Source organism: Pomacea canaliculata, linkage group LG8, assembly GCF_003073045.1.
Source record: "Pomacea canaliculata isolate SZHN2017 linkage group LG8, ASM307304v1, whole genome shotgun sequence".
NCBI classification, from domain to species: domain Eukaryota; kingdom Metazoa; phylum Mollusca; class Gastropoda; order Architaenioglossa; family Ampullariidae; genus Pomacea; species Pomacea canaliculata.
The window spans coordinates 15242975-15253837 of NC_037597.1; positions in this window are offsets into that span (position 1 = coordinate 15242975).

The window sequence follows — 10863 nt, forward strand, 5'->3', positions numbered from 1 at the left end:
CACGGTTAAAAGATATGATTCACGTCGGTGCTGAGCCTGAGTGTGTCGCTCGCTTGAGACGGATGCCAAGTGCTGCTCTTTCTTCCTCGACGACCGCATCGCGAGGCGATGTTTACAAGTCTCATGGGGAGGAGCGACCTTTGCTCCGGTCGAGTGCAGTCATCGCAACTGTTGCGATGAAACCGTTTCAGCCGAACCGTACTGTAGTTTGTAGCACTTCCTCCCTGTGATAGATTTATCCATTTGGACCCATAGATTATGATGCATCTATTAACTGTGCTAGCGGTCTGAAACTGGGGACTCGCGTTGTCGCTGTGTGCCTTAGAGTAAGAGACACTAGAGAAGATACAGATCTGATGTAGCGGCGAAGGACAAGGTCGTCTAAAAAAAGATTCAAGAGTGCTAATAGTTCATTTCGAAAATGCAGATTGCGGCCTACACCCGTGCGATTCTTTACTGAACATCGTATTTTCAACCACTACATAGCATGATGTAACTGTGTGCAGCGGTTGTGTCTGTACCTACTTCCTCGTTGCTGCTCCCTGTACGCGGTCTCCTCTTTTGTCACTGACGTCGCGATTGTGCACTTTCACCGTCATTTCTACTTGGTGAGTGGATTATATCTGGGTTTCAACATCTTGTGACACCCGATGAGGGGCTAGTGTGGGATGGAAACTGAACTGAATGTTAACTGAAGCTTTTACACCATTCAGGTTTTCTTTTGGAGTACACGATATCATCGTATAATCTAATATATCATATCAAATGATATAAATAATAATAACTAATAATATTAAATTATATATATAATAATAAAAATTATTTGATTGAGCTTACTCAGTAGCGGCACGAGCACTGCTCAACTGTAGCTCCCTGTGAGTATTTCAGCTTCACAGGAGTGGACAGCCACCTGTTCTATAAATACTCTCAGCTGGGTTGCATGTAGGCTTCCTCAAGGAGGTTCACTGTGGCCAGACGCTGTTGGTGGAATCTTCTGTCTTGCTAGGTGCTGGCACTGTCTGTTTATTTGACATATATAGATGTGGGGTGAGCAAGGAGGATGGACTAGGCGATTTGGCACCGATCATACTCTGTCCACATATATTATAGAGTGTTAGTGAACAATCAATGGCTCGTGTATCCTTTCGGGGACCGATTGCGGTTCGCAGAATCGTCTTTGCGCTAGAGACAGGATGTTTTTTCATACTTGAACTCATTGGCTACAACAAGGTGGAGACGACCTACTTTGACCAGCATATGCATGTTCATTCACATTCCCTGTGTCTCCGCTATATAATACACATATACACAAATAGCCATAATGAACGATTTAGGTGCAAAAAACCCTATAACTACCCGTACTCCTCCACCACCACACCTTATTATCACCCTGACCCGATCATTTCTTCTCTCTCTGTCTTCCTTTATAGGGCATTCACCTCCACATTTCATGTGACCGACTCGTCTATATCCCATTACAGCACTGACTCTCTCGCTGCTTGTAAACTTTACAGAGAGAACTATTTGTTTTATGGTTGCGATCGTACATAGTTACAGACTGTTTAATTCTGAAGACCATTGTAGTTGTTCAAGGTCAGGCATCTGTAACAGAAGGAGAGTAAAGGTCGGTCTGTGCGGGTTAAGATGAGAGAGGTTGGGAGGGAGAGGGATGGCTTGGTAGGCTGAGATGGACAACCTGTTCAATATTTGTCTGAGTTTAAAGAACTAACAAAATAAATACACAGAGTGAATGACGTAAAAGCAAGGAGGACATTCACGCTGACATGCCGGACAATATGACTCTGGGAAACATACTTTCTTTAAACCATAGTTGTTGACTATTGTCAATTTATTTATTTTTTTGATAGTTGATTGTTTCCGTTGTCACGTGCAGTGTCGCACTGCCCTCTTGCTGGCGCTCAGGTTTCCGCAGGTTCGTTGATATATAGTATGGCGATGATAGTAAGAGACCTCGACGTGTCATTATATACATAGACATCTCTTCGTTTCTCGTTTATATATAGACGTGATACAGAGTCTTTGCTCTGATTGTCCCTGTCCTCGTGTCTCCTTGCAACGTCTTGCGATGATGCTCATGAGCACGTGCAACTGCATCCGGTCAGAAATCCTCAGGTTTTTGTCAGAGCTATGTTGTGGTGAGAACAGCAGGCGATACTGGGCATTCATCCCACCCACCACCACTCATCAATCACCATACAACATTCACATTCTCCCTTAATGCCACCAATTGACATGCTGTCGCTTCGTCCTCGTAGTCGGGAAAAAAATCGGAGACAAAACCGTCGCTCCTGGGATTGTCTGGAGTGGAGAGCTCAGCCCCTGCATGTAACGACGTCCATTTGTTTAAGTCTGCAAGGTCTCGGAGAATTATTTTAAAGAGTGTTTGCTGAGCAACATGGTAACCAGACAACCTGGCGGTTGCTTTTACTGTTGCAAAGAGGTTTCGGTCCCAGGAGGTTGGAATGCTGTTGGACTGTGACTACTGGTGCGCATCTACCAAACCTTGGTGGGTGGAGTGATGTGGGGGGGGTGAGGTTTATCCTGATAACAGCGACGAATTAATCAACACGTTACGTTACTGACGCAGAAAGCCCAACATAGAGAGCTTTCGTTGACTTCGAAAGCAAAATTGGTTTGGACCGGATGAGGACAGGACGATAGGACAGAGATAGGGAGAGGAGGGTATGAGGAGAAGGAATTGTGGCGTCCGCTTCAGTATTCGCATGGTGCACGTTGGCCTGCACGTGCTTTGACACGGTACATTGTTCGTCGCAATACTCATATTGGCAATCTCCTAACACCAAGATGATCGATCGCATCCGTTTTTTGCGCTCCTGGACTTACTCTCAACCTGAACGGTACTGCAGGTAAGTGCTTCGTGCTTGTGAGGCCTTTTGCGTGTGTCTCTGTGCGCGCGTGTTTTTTTGTTTTGTCTGCACCATTGATAAAATAATGTGTCCTTTGTATGACCCTATACCAGAAATTAGAGTGGTCAGTGGTGTTGAAAGGGCTACCCTGAAATGCACTTTGCACCTGATAGTTATGATTATGATAGGTGGTTTGTAATACGAGTCCATTATACACGCGGTCTGCGTACAGGTAAATCTGTTCCGTATGTGTGTTAATGTTTGTCTGAGTGTGTATACTCTGCTTGTGCCACAAAAAAAACCGGATTTTTCAGGAAGGGAGCTTATTGTCTAGAACGTACGAGAACTGGAGAGAACTTTTGGTTTTAAACTGAGAGGCGTTTCTAATTCGATACGGTGCGCGCCACTTTCTTCAGTCGATCAGCGCTGGGGGGATGAGGTACCTAACACCTTAGGCGGGGTGGGCAAACTTTTTTGTTGGAGGGCGCATTGCTGGGTCCAATGATAGTCCGAGGGCGCACCTGTAATTGATACAAAAACGACGTAAAATGCGCAAATGTAACAACGCATTTATTTATAATGAGACCTGAATATGTTAATGTAGAAAAATATAACCAGGAAGACAATTAAGCACACACATTTAATGAGAAAATGTTTTGAATACAATTTTGCTGACAATTCCTTTATAAAATTTGGCTCAAAATTACTGTAGTCTCTCAATGCTGGCAGTTTGCTCTTGAAAGCTGAAGGTTTTTGACTTGTTTATATTCCTGCAGGACAATTTGCTCAGATGTAACTTGATACAATGTTTGAAGAATGCTGGGCAGCAAATTACTCTTAAACAAGGAACATGATTTGTTGGAGAGGCACTTCATAAAACTCAACCAGTGACAGGAATAAAAACCTTTCCTTCGATGCATGATCTGATTGAAGTTGTATTCAGTTCAAGTTTGTAATTCATCAGGTGCATCATCAACATGAACGTCTGTCACCTTACCTAACGGCGCGGTCTACATCCCCCCTGCCGCACTGTCTGGTCGTGCCTTCCTAACGCTTTGTCAGGCCGCTTCGTACTCAGGTGTAAAAAGGGTATTCCACTGGCTACCGGCGAGACAGTTCAAGGCGCCATTACGTAAACGCAGCAGGCGTGGGAAGGGACTAAGCGTAACTTGTTTTCGGTAATATATTTTTTGTGTGTGTGTTGCCAAGGGCTGTCTGCGGCCGCAGATAACCACTTGCCCGCTATTTGCCCACCCCTGCCTTAGAGGGTTGAGAGAAGGTAAGCAGCGACGGAAGGAGATGGGTACCGCCTCATGTAAACCTAGCCCGAGAAAAGTCTCAGTTCCCAACCACCTGCAAAAGGCAGGGACAATCCTTACCTCTGTCTTTTCACATCCTGATGGCTAAAATCGCGTGTCTTCAACAAACAGTTTCAGAAATTCAGCAAAGTCTGTGTCTCTAGAGACATTCTTATCTTTTGAATAAGGAGACAATAATTCAAGCAAAATAAACAATGAGTCATCGCAATCCTACCTCTTGTCTTTCCTCACTCGTCAACGGCGTGAAAACTTGGGACGATCGTGCAACCACTGCAAGTGTTCACTCCACCACTGCCTCCAACCCTTCATTATTAGTTAATGACTGTGCTATGAGAGCCTTCACCTGAACCGACTGTAGTATTAAAGAAAGGGGCGACACTGCCTACATCCTTTACCAGTGTCCTTAAATCACACAGAAAAAAAACAACAACACTTTCTTTGTCCCCGTCTCTTGAAATTCTTCTGAGGGTAAGTCTTTTCGCAAACGAACCTTTTGTTTGCTATCCAAGTGTTTAAGTATGTTGTCTAATAGAACAACATGGAGCAGGCATGTGCTGTGGGAGTCAGAGTCCACGTCATGAGATAACTTGGAGCAGAGTTAGAGTTGGTGTCTGCGGATGGGGCGAACGCACACAAGACAGGTTGTGGAGCACAACAGTTGTATCGCTGCGCCAACCGTTGCGAGATATAAGGCTAAGGAGACTCCGCTGTCCGTTATCTCCCCAGATGATCGGTCTACGGGTGGGAACCACGGATGAAAAGGGTAGGCAGTGATTCTCATATCATCTTACTAGCAACTGGACAAATAATAACGGATCATTAGAAAACTAACCGTTTGATAGACTTGATGTTTATTTAACATTGTATCTACAATATTGTAAAAAACTCCATTTCATCTTAATAATGAGCACATTTTTAACACTAAATTGCGTTGAATTGGTGATTGGGACTATCATGGAGTGATCCGAGTAAGCTGTGTTATTTACAGTGACAATTTAGTGGAATTATTAGCTATTTATCATTCATATGACCTTCGCCCCGTTGAGGCGCCCACCCACTTCCGGTTGTGGTGTTTGCTGTTGATACCCGTAGTATACTTCGATCATGCCGGCTCTTACAAGTAAAACTGATAATAGAATTTACTGTAATATAATTTTGAAATTTGTGACCAGGTTTTAATGGCTTGAGAGTGCCTGTCATAGTTTTATAATTTACTTTTTTGTATTAAAGAAAATCCAGAGACCTAAGGAAATATTATTTTATCCTTTGTAGTACATTTCAAATAAAAGCGTGTTTAATTTTTTTTTACTTGTTTTACTATGCACTTAGTAATCCTAATTCAGTGTATAAGTTATTGAGACGAACTATTTCATCGATAGCTGCATTTTTTTCTCCTTTCTGTGAGTTTTGTGAGATTTTATTCTTCTGTCATCGGGCCTTCGAGAAATCTTACCCGGGACGTGTAGAGGTTTGCAGTGTGACACCCCGGGTACTTTAAGAGTAAACGTACACATGCACGGTTTTCTCGGGGTTCCTTTCCCCCCACCCCCTGTTTTACTTTGCGATTTAAGTGTCTTGTATACTGAATTAGGGGAGATAGCATTTGTTTACTAGTCCTAGTGCAGCAGTTACTTCTCTCCCTTAATGCAGCCAATGAATTTTCACACATTACAATTTAAAAACGTATATTGTACTACTTGTGAACTGCTGGAAATGGTTTAGTATAGAATTGTCAAGAGAATGAATAACTGGTGGAAATGTCAGATCTCTAGGACGATGAGAAGTGAGTGACAAATCCGTTAAATCTGAACCAGAGAGACAACAAGCAGAATGCTGTGTTAAATAAAAGTAACAAATGCTCTAGTTCCGATTAAAAGAAGATAAAGATTGTTTATAGAAGTGGACAGTTATTAAGCAGCTCTCTAAGAAACCAAGGGTTAGAACAACACAACACAACATCAACAATCAACCATACCACAACACATTTCTACCCGCGACACCAGGCACACTATTGATAGACCAAAGTATATTCACAATTCTGTTATACACGGCAGCGAGGGCACTGAGGGCAGTGAGGGCAGTGAATGTTGCTCACGCTGAGAAGATTGAAAACACATGCAAGACCAGGACTCCCTTCTCTGTGAATGTCGTTCTGTTCTTCCCACTATTTCTGTCCTTCTCTCCAACTTTCCCGTCCACTGACTACCTGTCTACAGTTTCTTCTTCCAAGTCGTCACTAGTATGGATATTCCGATTAAATATCTGTATGCAGTTTTTCTCTCCTTTGTGATTTTATCGATACATTCTCCTGGCGATTTAATCTCCGTTGGCCCGAGTATCCATTGATCTACACACGAGAAACGTTTTTCACAGCTGGAGGTCGAGTTGTAACAGGTAACAGGTAACGGGTCAGTGTAGGGAGTGTAACGATCCAAGTCCTCCACTGACGTCAACGACACCTGGATTGTAGTCTTTCCTTCATGTTCATTTGGTGGTCGCTGTTCAGACTGTTTCACATTTATTTCCTCTACGACTTTTATATTTCCTTCAACTGCCCGACTTTTCTAGCTGAGGCCATACCTTGTCTTCGTCTTCACCAGTCGTTAGTGTTGTGACCTATCTTGTGTTTTGTGTTTTTAAAGTGAGGTAGACCTGGCTTTGGTGGGGTGCCGCACACTAAAACATCACCGGTTAGTAGTATTATTATTATTTAGAACATAGTGATAGAACAGTATTTCATTCAATGATGGGTTGAACGTAGATGGAAACCGCATGAGAAAAATATACATCATACACAACTTTCATAAGACGGAAGATCTCATTTAACCCCAGCTGTATGGCATCTTGGGAATCTTCTTGAAAAACACTTGTGCACGTCATCAAAACCTGAAGTATGGAAGCCAAACTATCCTACATTGAAAGTCAAAACCTTACTGAAAAGCTGCTGGAAGTCAAGAGCAAAGTACAGCTACTATCAGCCCTGAAAGTTCTTCTGACGGAAAAGTTTTATTGAATACATTAAAGTCGACATGAAAACCACCCGAGGAAAAATTCTAAGTAACTGTTGAGACCTGGCACAATCACCTCGTACTTTAATAATTCCCTGATATCATGGTAAACAGCGAAGCTATGTCAGCACTCATAGCAGGAATAGCAGCATCAACGAGGATTTTAATTTCAACAAGTCTGTTACTGTAGAAGAAGTAGAGAAAGATGTCCATAATGATAGTGGAGCAGCTTGACCCGACGGGTTAATGAGTTCTTCAAACATTCTTTAACCACCATTACCCCTTTTCTGTTTTCTAATTTGAAAATACTTTTTGAAAAAATGTATTTATGATTAGTGGTCCTTAGATATTCAAATGTTACACAAACGATTGATAACATGCATCGAAGACAACTACACAGACAACTTTTCTTAACTTGCAGCAAAATTTCTATTTCAATACCGAAAGAATATATGAATGGACTGAGTCATATAATATTTTTCGTAAAGAATGAGCTTCAGAAGGGATCACAGTACAATAGACTACATATTTACTGAGGTGAGACTCACTCAAAAGCAGATGGTTAGACATAACATTCTTTACCTAGTTCATTGCTTTTGAGAGCTTTCTATTCTGTAACTATGAAAAAAAAAAACTTTGCAGAAAATGGTATCCATGGACAATGTTTAGAGCTATCAAAAGTATTTATGACGATGTTAAAGTCAGAACCAGACTACGGATAAGTGGGATCTGAATGAGTATTTAATATGTTCACGAGGACTAAAGCAAGGTGATTAGCAATCCCGTTTTATTATCTCTGTTTATAACGATTTAAAAATGAAAATAGGCATAAGGACTGCATTGTAAACAACTAATACCTGACTTGATACATTTGTTTATTCTATTGTTCGCTGACGATATTGCTTTCTTTTTGATACAGTTGTAACACTCCAAAACAGGTAAATATTTTGTGTCGTATTATCATAATCGAGAATAAATCAAAATCAGTGCTTTTTAGAAATGGTGCAAAATTGGAAAGCTGTTTATATCACGAAAAAGCTTGGGATTGGGATTGTTAACATAAAATATTTTGTCATAATGTTTGCCTACACTTTGTGTTTCTACCCATGCACTTTTTAATAAAAGATCTTGTTTTAGCTCAGGTTGCGGATGCATGTATACTTAAGGTTAATGTTTATGTACAGCAAATATTCTCAAAACTTTGAAGGTACAGAAACACTACTTACCAGCTGTTAGTCTCCCTGTGGTTCCTTTTGCTCAGAACATCTCTAATATCACCACTAATATCATAAACATTCTTTTTGTGATGTTGATGTCTAGCTCCGGGCTACACTACTCTTTGGCTCGGCGATGGGACTCGATGGTTGTAACTTCATTCATTACGAAAAGTTTAAAAGACTTTAAAATTATAGGCTTAAGTTGTGGTTTCAATAAAAATGTTAATAAAGATAATACTAATAATAATAATCACCATCATCGTCTTCGTCGTCGTCTCTTAACAATCATAATACAAGGATTTGTCAAGAATGTTATTTCACGGTTGACCACAGGCAGGGTACACTGGTCAGAGCTACCCTTACTTTGACGGCGTAAATAGACCAAAACAACTGTAGTCTACTTTCTTAGAAACTTACCTTCTTGTAGTTCTTTCTTTGCTTCCAAGTCCTACACTGAACACTTCGAAGACTGTTAAACGGCAAACAAGAGCAAAATTCATCACTGGAAGCTAATTCCCTGTTAAGTTGATGAAATACGCGTATAGGTTCTGCATGCTGACTGCCTTCAGTACATTGGATCTCTCACACACATACACTCACTCACACCCACACACTCCCCACCTCACCCCCCCACACACACACACACACACACTCCCACACACTCCCTACACACACACTCCACACACTCCCACCCACACACACACTCCCACACACTCCCCCCCACACACACACCCGCACACTCCCCCCCCACACACACTCCATCTGAGGTCAATACTTCGCCATGTCAGAAACACTTTATGGAAGCAGTCAACTAAGTTTTTGCGTCACGGTACAATGGATCCGTTGTTTTTTGTGCTTTTATGTATATGCCAACGAAATATTATATCGTTTTAAAAATTAACTATTTCAAAGAAGATTTCTAAATAATTAAATATTAATTATGTACATAATAAAACATAAAATTTCAAAAATTAATATAATATATATTATATCAGATATATAAATAAAATATATAAAAATATAAATAAAATATATTTTTTTAAATTTTAATAAAAATTAAAACTAAAATTAAATTCAAAAAATATAAATTATAAAAATATAAAAAATCAATATAAAAATTCTCTAAACCTTGAAGGTACGGAAACAATACTTGTCAGCTGTTGGTCTTCATATGGTTCCTTTTCGTCAAAACTCGAAATCAACATATTGTAATATGTTCTCTTGTACCAAGGAAATCAGTGAGCCTACACCAAGTGCCACGGTATGTTTATTCGCTGGACCATAAACTAATGTTTTGTGTAGACTGATAGTGCAGGTGGTTTGAAGTCGATGAGAGCCTGCTACAGCTGAGCTACCTATGAAAGATGGTTGAGAGACCAAACCTAGAGCCAGACATGCTCCAGTTATTTCTTCCTCTTCGTTGTAACTCCATTGACAGGATTTCTAAACAATGAAATATTGATTATGTACAGCAAATATTCTCAAAACTTTGAAGGTACAGAAACAGTACTTACCAGCTGTTAGTCTCAATGTGGTTCCTTTTGCTCAGAACATCTCTAATATCACCACTAATATCACAACTAATACTAATAACATCACTAACAACACCGACAGAAGCAAGACAGAGGCTCGTACAGTCCTGGGGTGAGGAGGGAAGGAAGGGAAGCATCTTGCTGGCCTGGAGGCAAGTTTCATCAGCTTCTGAACAAAGGAAACCGCTGACCACAAGTCAATCGTTGTAACGATAATAGATCGCTACAGTTATCATTTGATCACCATCGATGTCCTTGTTATGACATTTGCCTTCACAAATAGCTGTTCATAAAATACAAATGATAAAACTTCTCGTTTTCTTTTGAGATGGTTTCTTTTTTGTTAATTTTTATGTTGTATTTGTTCTTTCCCTTTTTGTTCATTTCACTATGTTTTTGTGGGTTTTTGTTTTTTTTGTTTTGTTTGAAGTTGTTGAGAGGTTGATCGGGTTTTTTGCTTTTAGTCTTTTGTTTGTTTGTTTGTTTGTTTGTTTGTTTGTTGGTTTTGTTTGGGATTTTTTGTAGCTTTGTAGCTTCTTGATGAGTTAGGGTTGAGGTTACAGTGAGGATCAGAGTGTGCGATGGGATTAGAGCTAGAATTTGTGTTACTGACAGAAAAGGTCGGATGTGGCTGATCCTGCGAAACTCAAGGAAGATGGAGTTTCACACTGCACTGATGTGTGATTCCTCGGTGAAGATTTCTAAAATCACCACCACCACCACCACCACCACCACATCACCACCACCACCACCACCCACCACCACCACCACCACCACCAACAACAACAACAACAACAACAACAACAACAACAGCAACAGCAACAGCAACAGCAACAACAACAAATGGCACTCATTTCATTTTCCGAGGCTGTTAGCATAACCTGTTTTATTGTCATTCA